We start from the raw sequence: 9,857 nt of genomic DNA, 5'->3' as shown, positions 1-9,857 counted from the left end.
TATTTTCCCATACAGCTAATCATCATTTATTTTATTATTAATCCATTTATTCTTTTTCTAATCATTATTTATGTTTCCTATATAAAATTTTTATATTTTTTAGAACTTATGTCAATTTTGTTTCGAATTTTATGTCTCATAATTTTATTCTTTTATCTTTACTCTTTATGAAACATTGTTCACTAACGAGTATTGCCTAGGAAAGGTTCTACTACTTGCAGCTATAAAGCTTAAAATTATGTTCCTGATAAGAAGCCAATGTGAAGAGATACAACAGTCTACCATACAGAAGACATAGCACCTACTACTACTCAAGGAGTTTCAACCTGGACGGAACCATTCAGAACCCGACATAGGAAGCTGTCAAATCCAAACAAGAGGAGAAAACAAATTCTTTTTCAAATAATTGTTTTCCGTCTTAAGGGGGGAGGTGTTATGATCCCGTACTCAATATTCACATTTTCAAATTTTTATAAACAAAAGACTGGCGACGAACTCGAATTGTTCTTCTTTAGAAGCGAAGCTTCTAAAGACTCCTTCTTTTATTTTATTTGCAAGTGTTTGCTAGTTCCCATTGTTGCTCGTTCGAAACAGTTGACTGACGAAAGACCAAAGTAATATAGGCAAGCTACACCGCTTGGCGTCGTTTCATTTGATTTTTAGTCTAGCTGTAATAAGTTCTTGTCTATTAATATTAGTTTTGTTAGTGATAGTTTTAAGTGCTTGTTCATTACTTACAAAAATAAAGAACGAACCGAATATAACAATATATATATATATATATCTAATGACACGGTTGCCCACAGTGCATTTATATTTATGTGTAGGTAAAAGCAAACAACAAACAAACAAACAAACAAACAACTGGTACACGGATATTATCTACAAATATTAAACGGGGAGCAACTAAAACAAGATTTTCAACTTAATATTGTCACGCTGTCAATGGTTTGCATCAATTGGAATCCATTCAACAAATTCTTTTCATTCTCTCATTCCAAAACATCATCATCATCATCATCATCATCGTCGTGTTTTTTGAGGTCGACATTTTATAATGATGCTTTTACTCTCTTTGAATTAAATATTAACACACGCAGAAGTAAAAAAAAAAAAAAAATTTATTTTTACAAATGGATAAAAATTATTGCAACCCTTTTTTTCAAAATCAATCAATCAATCAATCAATCAAAATTAAAAATAAACTTTAAGGAAAAAAAAAATCTTTTGCTAGCTTAACTCTACATTTTTTTTTAGGAAAAGAATTTTTTCATTCATGCAAAATTTTTTTTGGGGGTTCGATTAAAAAGTTAAATCAAAAAATAAGAGATAGACTCGCACACATTGAAAATAGCGAAAGCAAATATTAATAATAATAATAAATAATAAAAATTCATTGTCGAAAGGTCATTAAATATCGGGTTCAGGTTGGAATCAAAATCAATTACATCCGCCCTTTACATCCGCCCGCGCCGTCAATAACCGATCATACATACATTTCTTATTTGTACAACTAGGAAAGGAAGTTTTTATGAAATTCCTAAAACGGTTACAACGGGATAAAATAAATATGGCGTAATAATGAATCATTATTTTACTTTTTTTTTTTGTTAAACCTAATTTGGCATGACTCTTCTTATTACGATTAATCGAAAATATCAAAATCAATTAATTTAAGGGGGAAAAAAAATCGACAGAAACGATCATTGACGTAATCGAAAACGTAAAACCAAACAAACAAAATCGCAACGCCCCCTTGGAACGATTTGAAAAAAAAAAAAAAAAACAATAATAATCCGAATATCCAAAAAAAAAAAATTCTTAAACGTCAGCATCTCATCATCATCAATGCAGACAGCCAACTTTTCAATAATGAAAAATTAAATTTAAAACGCCAGTAGTTAGCTATTTTCTCCTCCCCTCCCCTCCCACCTATTTTTTTTTTTTTGAACTTTTGAGCCAAATATTAAAATTCGCCATTATTTTTTTATATTTTATTTTATTTTTTCCTCGACAATGTGATGTAATAAAAAAAAAATAAATAAAACACGTGGTATTAATTCATAATTAAAGTTAATAAAATTCGTAATAATTATTATAATGATAATAATGTGGAAAATTGTGTCGTTATTGGAAAAATCTAGAACTGCAAACTCGTCGCATTCATTGACACAACAGATAAGGTTCATTAAATTTATCTATGAAACAAATTAAGTGGTTGTTGTTGAATTACGATAACTAATTATTTATGTATTCAGGTACATTTTCCGGTTTTGTTAAAAATTTTTTTATTTTTAAATTTCAAAACAAAAATAATTTAAAACTTTTAAATATTATCTTTAATAATTAAAGAAAAAAAGAGAGAGAGAAATATTTTGTCGATATTGTTAAACAAAAACGTAAATGTTAAAACAAAATAAAATAAAAATAGTAATAATAAGGATAAAAATTATTAAATAAATTAAATGAAAAGAAAATTTTGAAAGAAAATTATTATTATTTTGTTTTTTTTTTTTAAGGTTGTTGGCAATACTGGTAACATCAAAGAAATAAATATAAATAATGCGTTGAGAGAAAAATAAAATCTATGAGAATTTTTTTTTTTTTTGTAAACTTGAAAAAATTATTTTTAGCATATGAATAAACAGTAAGCAATAAAAATAAAAAAAAATAAAAATAAAAATAATAAACAAACAAACAAACAAACAAACAAAAGCTTTTCATCGTCTTCGCATTTTAAATGCGCGAAAAAAAAATAAATTTAAAATTTTTATTTTTATTTTTTTTCGCATTGACCATCGTAATTATTATTAGTATTATTGTAATAATTTTCCAAATTCATTGATTGTTTTCGGGGGGGGGGAAATGGCGGAAACGGAAGGGGCGCCGAAACAAACAGCGGGGAGGTGCTAATAAAAAAAGAAAAAATTTATTTTATATTTAATCATTTTCAATTTCGAAGGGGTTGAGAAAATTGTTTAATTGAAATCAGGTAGAGGAGTCATACGTGCACGCACACGCACTTACGCACACACCAACCCGTGATAAATTTAATTTTTTTCGGCTTGACTTAGCTGCAGACAGTTCTACGACCACGGAATTGTTAACTGTAGTGTAATATTCAAAGAATTCTAAAAGGTCATTGACTTACGATAATGAGTCCTACGTTGCCTTGTTTATATCAGTGGCGTTTGTGTGTGTGTGTATGTGTGTGTGCTTTTTAGCAGTAAAAAATATAAAATATTTCACCGTCGTCGTCCTCGTCCTCATCGTCGTTGTTTAAAATAAATTTTTATCATTTCTTAATTATTATTATTATTAATTACGATTTTCTCCTCCCATCCCCTCCCCTAACCTTCTCTCTTTCCCCCCTCGGGTTTCAATTAAATGAGCAACGAAATTAATTTTAAAAAAAATGTTTGTCGACAGCAAAAAAAAAAAATCATATCGGTCGTATTATAATTATTATTATTATTTAAAAAAATAAATAATTAAATAATAGTTTACATAATTATGTATAAGTAATGATACTTAGTGCAAATAATAATAATAATAATAAATAAGCTTTTAAAACGTAATATAAAAAAAAAAAAAATTGTTTGTTAGAAAAAAAAAAAAAAAAAAAAATTAAGTGGTTAATAGTTCATTACAGTTAACAAGACTACCAAGTTTTTAAATTAGAATTTAAGGTCAAAGGTTACATTAAAATTATTCTAAAAAATTATTATTATTATTATTATTGTTTTACTAAAACGTAGTAGTAGATAGAAAAAAAATTAAAAAAAAAAAAAAAGTAAAACAATTTTTTTCTGCTTTTTTTGTAAAAATAAATAAAAATTTTTTATTAAATAAAAAAAAAAATTCATTTTCCTATTCCCCTCTCTCTCCCTCTTTTTCATTCTTTCTCTCTCTCTCTCTCACACACATTATTTTTAATAGTAATTAAAAATTCATTAACAATATTTTAATTTATTTAATTCATGGCAATCAAACGAAACACGAACGAATTTCCACAACGAATAAATAAACAAATAAATAAATAAATTAATTAATTAAATAATTGACGACAAATTATTTTTAATAAATAATAATAATAATAATAATCGATACGAATTTTAAAAAAATAATAATAACGGAACCAAATTATTTTCTGCGATAAAAATATATAAAAATAATTTTGATTATTCATCATCATCATCATTATAGACCATTGCTACTTTTTTTTTTTTTTTTAATAAAACAAACGACAAACACATGTGCAAAAATATTCGACACAACAAAAAAAGACAATTTTTTCACAGACGACGATAAGAACAACAACAGCAGCAGTAGCAACAGGGATCCACGAAAAAGTTAAAAAGAAATCATCGAACACGAGAGATTTTCAGGGAAAAATCGATTATTCAAAGACGTGGTGGTGTTGAGGACAACCAACCGATGATGACGTAACATGTTTAAACAAACTATTTTTGTTTTTATAATATAAAAAAACCGTAGACGAAATTATTAAAATAATAATAAAGAAATCCCCGCCTTTTAATTCAATAAATATATATATATAATGAAAATAATTTAATTTTATCACGTCAAAACAATTTAAAAGTTTTATTATTATTATTATTATTATTATTATTAGTATTTGAGGGTTTGGTTTAACCACATATTGTTATAAACAATATTAAATTATTCATCTCTTGTTTTTTTGGGGGGTTCCCTATAAATTTCTCGTGTGAAGTCTTTTGCAATTATTAAACACATTTGTTAAAATTTATTTATTTATTTATTTATAACGAGTGATCTTTATAAAAAAAAAAAAAAAAAACGACAGCATTCGTGAATAATAATGATGATGATGATGATAATAATAATTTTTCTTTAAATAAATTTTAACCGTTAAAAATAGTAATTTTCCCAATTCGACAATTACATTTCGAATTTTTTTCTTTTTTTTCGACCGATTTCTTTTTTAATCAAAAACGTTGAATTAAATAATAATAATAATTTGGTAAATAAAGGTTTCTTCGAATAGGAGGGGAGAGGAGGGGGAGGAGGAAAAGGAAAAAAAGAGAAAAACCCGAACGAAACTTTGTGGTGCAATCTACTTGCATTTTGTCGTGCAGATTTTATGGGTGAGTGTGTATGAGTTACGAGCCCAGGTATGGAATGCAGAGACGTGATGGCTTGCAGGCCATTTACATTGGCAACACTGCTTTTACATGAAGTGTTTTCGACTCACTTTTTCTCTCTCTCTCTCCTCCTCTCTTCTCATTCATATACCGAAAAAAAATTTTCTTTTTTTTTTTAATTCACAAAAAAAAAAAAAAAATATCAAATCATTTCATTGCGAAAACAAAACAAAACAAAAACGTTAATAATAATAATAATAATAATTTTAGATTCGCATCAAAGAAGAAAAAAAAAAGGAAAAAAAGAAAAGAATTCAAATATCAAACGTCGTGAATCGAGCAAAAGAGGAAAATATTTTTTCTTTTTTTTGTTTTTTTTTGCTTGTCGTGAACCTGAACAATTTGAGAATTTAAATTCCTACAATCAGCAAGTTTATTATCATTGATTCAGATAAAAAAAAAAAAAAAGAAATACTCGAGTATGACGTAACCACGAGTTCGATAATTTAAGTCTCGAAAAAAAATCTTATTGGAGTTATGCATGTTTCTCCGAGTTTATATGACGAAAATTCTTTTTAAAATAAACGACCTGATAGGGGAAGAAGGAGTGGGAAGGGGAGGGAAAGGAAAGGGAAGAAAGAAAAAGAAAATTCGAGAAAAATTCGAAAATAAATCGTGTTTCCCCTTATTCCCTTCCAACACGTTTGCAAACCGTATAAAATCCGGATGTAATTAATTAAAAAACATCCTCGCGGTCATTCATTCTCTTATTATTATTATTCTCACATTATTATTTATTTATTAAAATAACTACACACGTTTTGGATACGATAATAATAATTAACTTATGAGTGTAGTACAAAAGGAAAAACCGGAAATAATAATAATTTTTTTCATACAAAAAAAACCAATCGGATTTTACGCCATTTATAAAAACCGACAACAACAACAACAACAACAACAACTGCTCTTCCAATTTTTGTTCTAGAAAATAAATTTCGAAAAAAATCAACGAAAAACTATTTTTTAAGAAAGAACGGAAAGAAAGAAAAAGATACAAAAACAGAAACGTAAAAAAAAAAAACAAAAAAAAACAGACACAAAATTTTCACGTTCGAACACAAAAAAAAAAAAAAAAATATTTTATGTAAACTTTAAAAGCGAAACCATAAATTTATTTTTATAGTCGGTCGTTCGATTTAATAATATTTCTTTTCTTTTTTTGTCTAGCCTAAAAAATAAAACTTATTCCTAGAATTTTAGTTTTTTAGTTAATTTAGAGAGGAAGAAAAAAAAACACTTTTCGAAATGACAATTATATATGTTGGGTGAGTGTACGCGTGCGCGTGCGAAAACGATTTCCTTTCAAATAACCTAACCGAAAATTTAAAAACTAATTAATTGAATAATAAATTCTAATAATTTAATTTTTTTTCCCCTCTTCATTTCGTCAACTAACTAAAAACGTTCTTTTGTACATTTTTGGATATTTTCAAATACGAAACACCAACGCGACACAATTATCTCTCTCCCTCTCTCTCTCTCTCTCTTTTCTCCTTTTTTTAAAAAACATTATCATTATCATTATTATTAAACGTAAATCATTCGAAAACAATACAATTAACCATTATTATTGTTATAAATAAATATTAACGTGAAAATTTCTTCGAAAAAAAAAAAAGAAATAATAATGATTTTACGAGTAAGCAGCAATGAGGGGGAGAAAGAGAGAAAGAAAGAGAGGGGGAGAGAGAGAGAGAGAGAGGCACTTTGCAATGATTTCAGGTATTAAAAGGAAAAACAACTCTTCAAGGTAAAACATGCTGCCAACGAGTATGATTTATACAAAAATTTATAAAAAAATTTTTTTTTTTTTTTTTTGTATTTGCGCAACCGAACAACAACTTTTCCTCCTGTTTTATCATTATCATTATTATCATTATTATTATTATTATTATTATTATTATTATTATTATTATTTCATTTGTACAAATACAATGTACCTCTCTCTCTCTCTCTGTATTAAAAAATTAAAAATTTGAATTCAAAAAACGTTCGAGAAGAAAACTTCTTATAAATATATATGTGTATATATATCTATACATACATTCGGAATATAAAATAATAAATTATAAACAAAATGTTAAAAATTCTTTTTTTCCTCCCCCCGGGGAAGACGAAGGGGAAGGGTGGGAAGGGGGGAAAGGAGAGCGAGGGGGAAAAAGGGCGCTGCTCGTAAGAAAATCGAAAGAATTAAAATATGTAATAATAATAATACTAATAAATTTGCAAGTTGGGTTTTTTTTTTTTAATAAATATGAATAAATAATATATATTTTAACTTTCGGAAAAGTCGGGGGGGGGGAAACAATAACGCATAATAATAATAATAAATAAATAAAAAGAAAATCCCGATGATGATGATGATAAATTTTACTATAAAAAAAAAAAAACAAAAACGGATTTAAATTAAAAAGATTTTGTTTTTTTTTTTTTTTTAGAGTCATTTTTTTTTTTTTTTGTTTTCAAAAGTTTAATAATTTTTCAATTTCCGGTTTTATTTACGATTCGCCTAATTCATTATGCTAATCGATAAATTCAACTTTAAACCTAATTTGAATAACCGAAATAAAAAAAAAACAACGACAACGACATCAAAATGAAAACGAAAAATTTTTTAAAGCTTTCTCACGAAAAAAAAAAAAAAATGGAAAAGGTGAACCGCGATACCCGCGTGTGGCGCCATCATTCAATTCGAAATCAAAAAAAAATCTTTTACGACATAATAATAATAATAATATAAATGCAAACGCGTGAAAATATAATAAGACGACGTCGTGTCGTAAACACGTTAGAAAAAACAGCACACACGCGCACACGCACACGCACACTTACGAGGGAAATCCCATCGTTTATTTTCAATAGGGTCAATCAGAAACGTGAAACGTAAAAAATAAAATGCAAAAACATATAGGTTGTGCCCCCTTCGTTGCAAAAAAAAGCATAATAATAATAATAATAATAATAATAATAATAATAATAATAATAATAAAAATAATGATGATGATGATGATGATAATGATGATGATTTTAATAATAATAACAACAACAACGTTGAGAAATATTTAAAAAAAAAAAAAAAAAAAAAAAACTTTAATAATAATTTTTGACTTTAATTGAACAAATTAAATAATAATAATAATAATAATGATAATAAATAAAAGATAATTTTATTTATCTCTACGTTTAAATCTATCAACGTAAAATTTATGTACATAATATTTATTTTTAATCATTATTAATAAATTATACATCCATCAATATTACGATAAACGAATTATCTTTTCCTTTTTTTTTTTTCATAATAATACATAAAAATAATTGATTTGATAAAAATATCATCATCATCATCATCATGATCACGTGGTTTGTACAAACACGATTACGAGACGTCGATGACAACCCTAACAACAACAGCAACAACAGAAAAATAAAAATAAAAACCGCAGGTTCGTTTTTTGTAGATTTTTTTCCATCTCTCCTTACCCCCCACTACTACCCCCATCGCCACCACCTCCACCATATTTTAAATTAATTAAATCCGTAACTTCATTTATTAAATAATTATTTAAAATACAGTTACGTATCGTCAGTTTTTTTAAAATAATTAATAAAAAAAAAAAAAAACGTGGTATCAGAATTTCAAAAAAAAAAAAAAAATTCTTCGTCCCACTTTTACAATTTGGCCCTACGCATTTATTCATTTACGGAATATTTTTCGTTTCCCACATTTAAAAAAAAAAAAAAAAAAACAAAATTTGCCTTTAAAACAAAAGTTGACAGGTTCAGGTTGTTTTTATAAAATAATTCCATCTCTCTCGACATTTGTATTCTGTTTGTATCATTTTCGTAACGTAACAACAACAACAAACAACAAACCGTCGAAAAAATAAAAATAAATAAATAATTTGTATTGTCCGAATGTGACGTACTTAAGCAAAGAAAGAAAAAAAATGACCGGAGGTGAGGTCGCCGTTTATATGCACTCATAGATGGACTTCCATCTGACTTGGTTTGCATTATCGTCAACGTAACTTCTTTTTTCTTTTTTTTTTTTATAAATTCGAAATTTGATTAAATATCATCGATTGAACATTCTAGAATGAACGTACCGCTCTGTATTAAACAAATAATAATAATTTCGAATTATTTAATATATATTGTTATATTCGGTTCGTTCTTTATTTTTGTAAGTAATGAACAAGCACTTAAAACTATCACTAACAAAACTAATATTAATAAACAAGAACTTATTACAGCTAGACTAAAAATCAAATGAACAATTGCAAAGCTGTGTAGCTTCCCTATATTACTTTTGTCTTTCGCCAGTCAACTGTTTCGAATGTTCGAGCAAACACTTGCAAATAAAATAAAAGAAATAGTCTTTAGAAGCTTCGCTTCTAAAGAAGAACAATTTGAGTTCGTCGCCAGTCTTTTGTTTATAAAAAGTTGAAAATGTGAATATTGAGTACGGGATCATAACACCTCCCCCCTTAAGACGGAAAACAATGATCTATTCAGTCAATTATATGGAGTAGTAGGAGTGGCATTAAAAACAACCCAAATTTTTCTTCCTTTTTTTCAAATTTAGACTCCGAAAAGTAGTAGGTGCGAAACTTCGACGGTGACTATTAATATCTCTTAATAATAATTCTAATAATGAAAATAATA

This window comes from Pediculus humanus, genomic scaffold, assembly GCF_000006295.1.
Source record: "Pediculus humanus corporis 1103172108251 genomic scaffold, whole genome shotgun sequence".
Lineage (NCBI taxonomy): Eukaryota > Metazoa > Arthropoda > Insecta > Psocodea > Pediculidae > Pediculus > Pediculus humanus.
Note: the sequence above shows the minus strand (reverse complement) of the source record.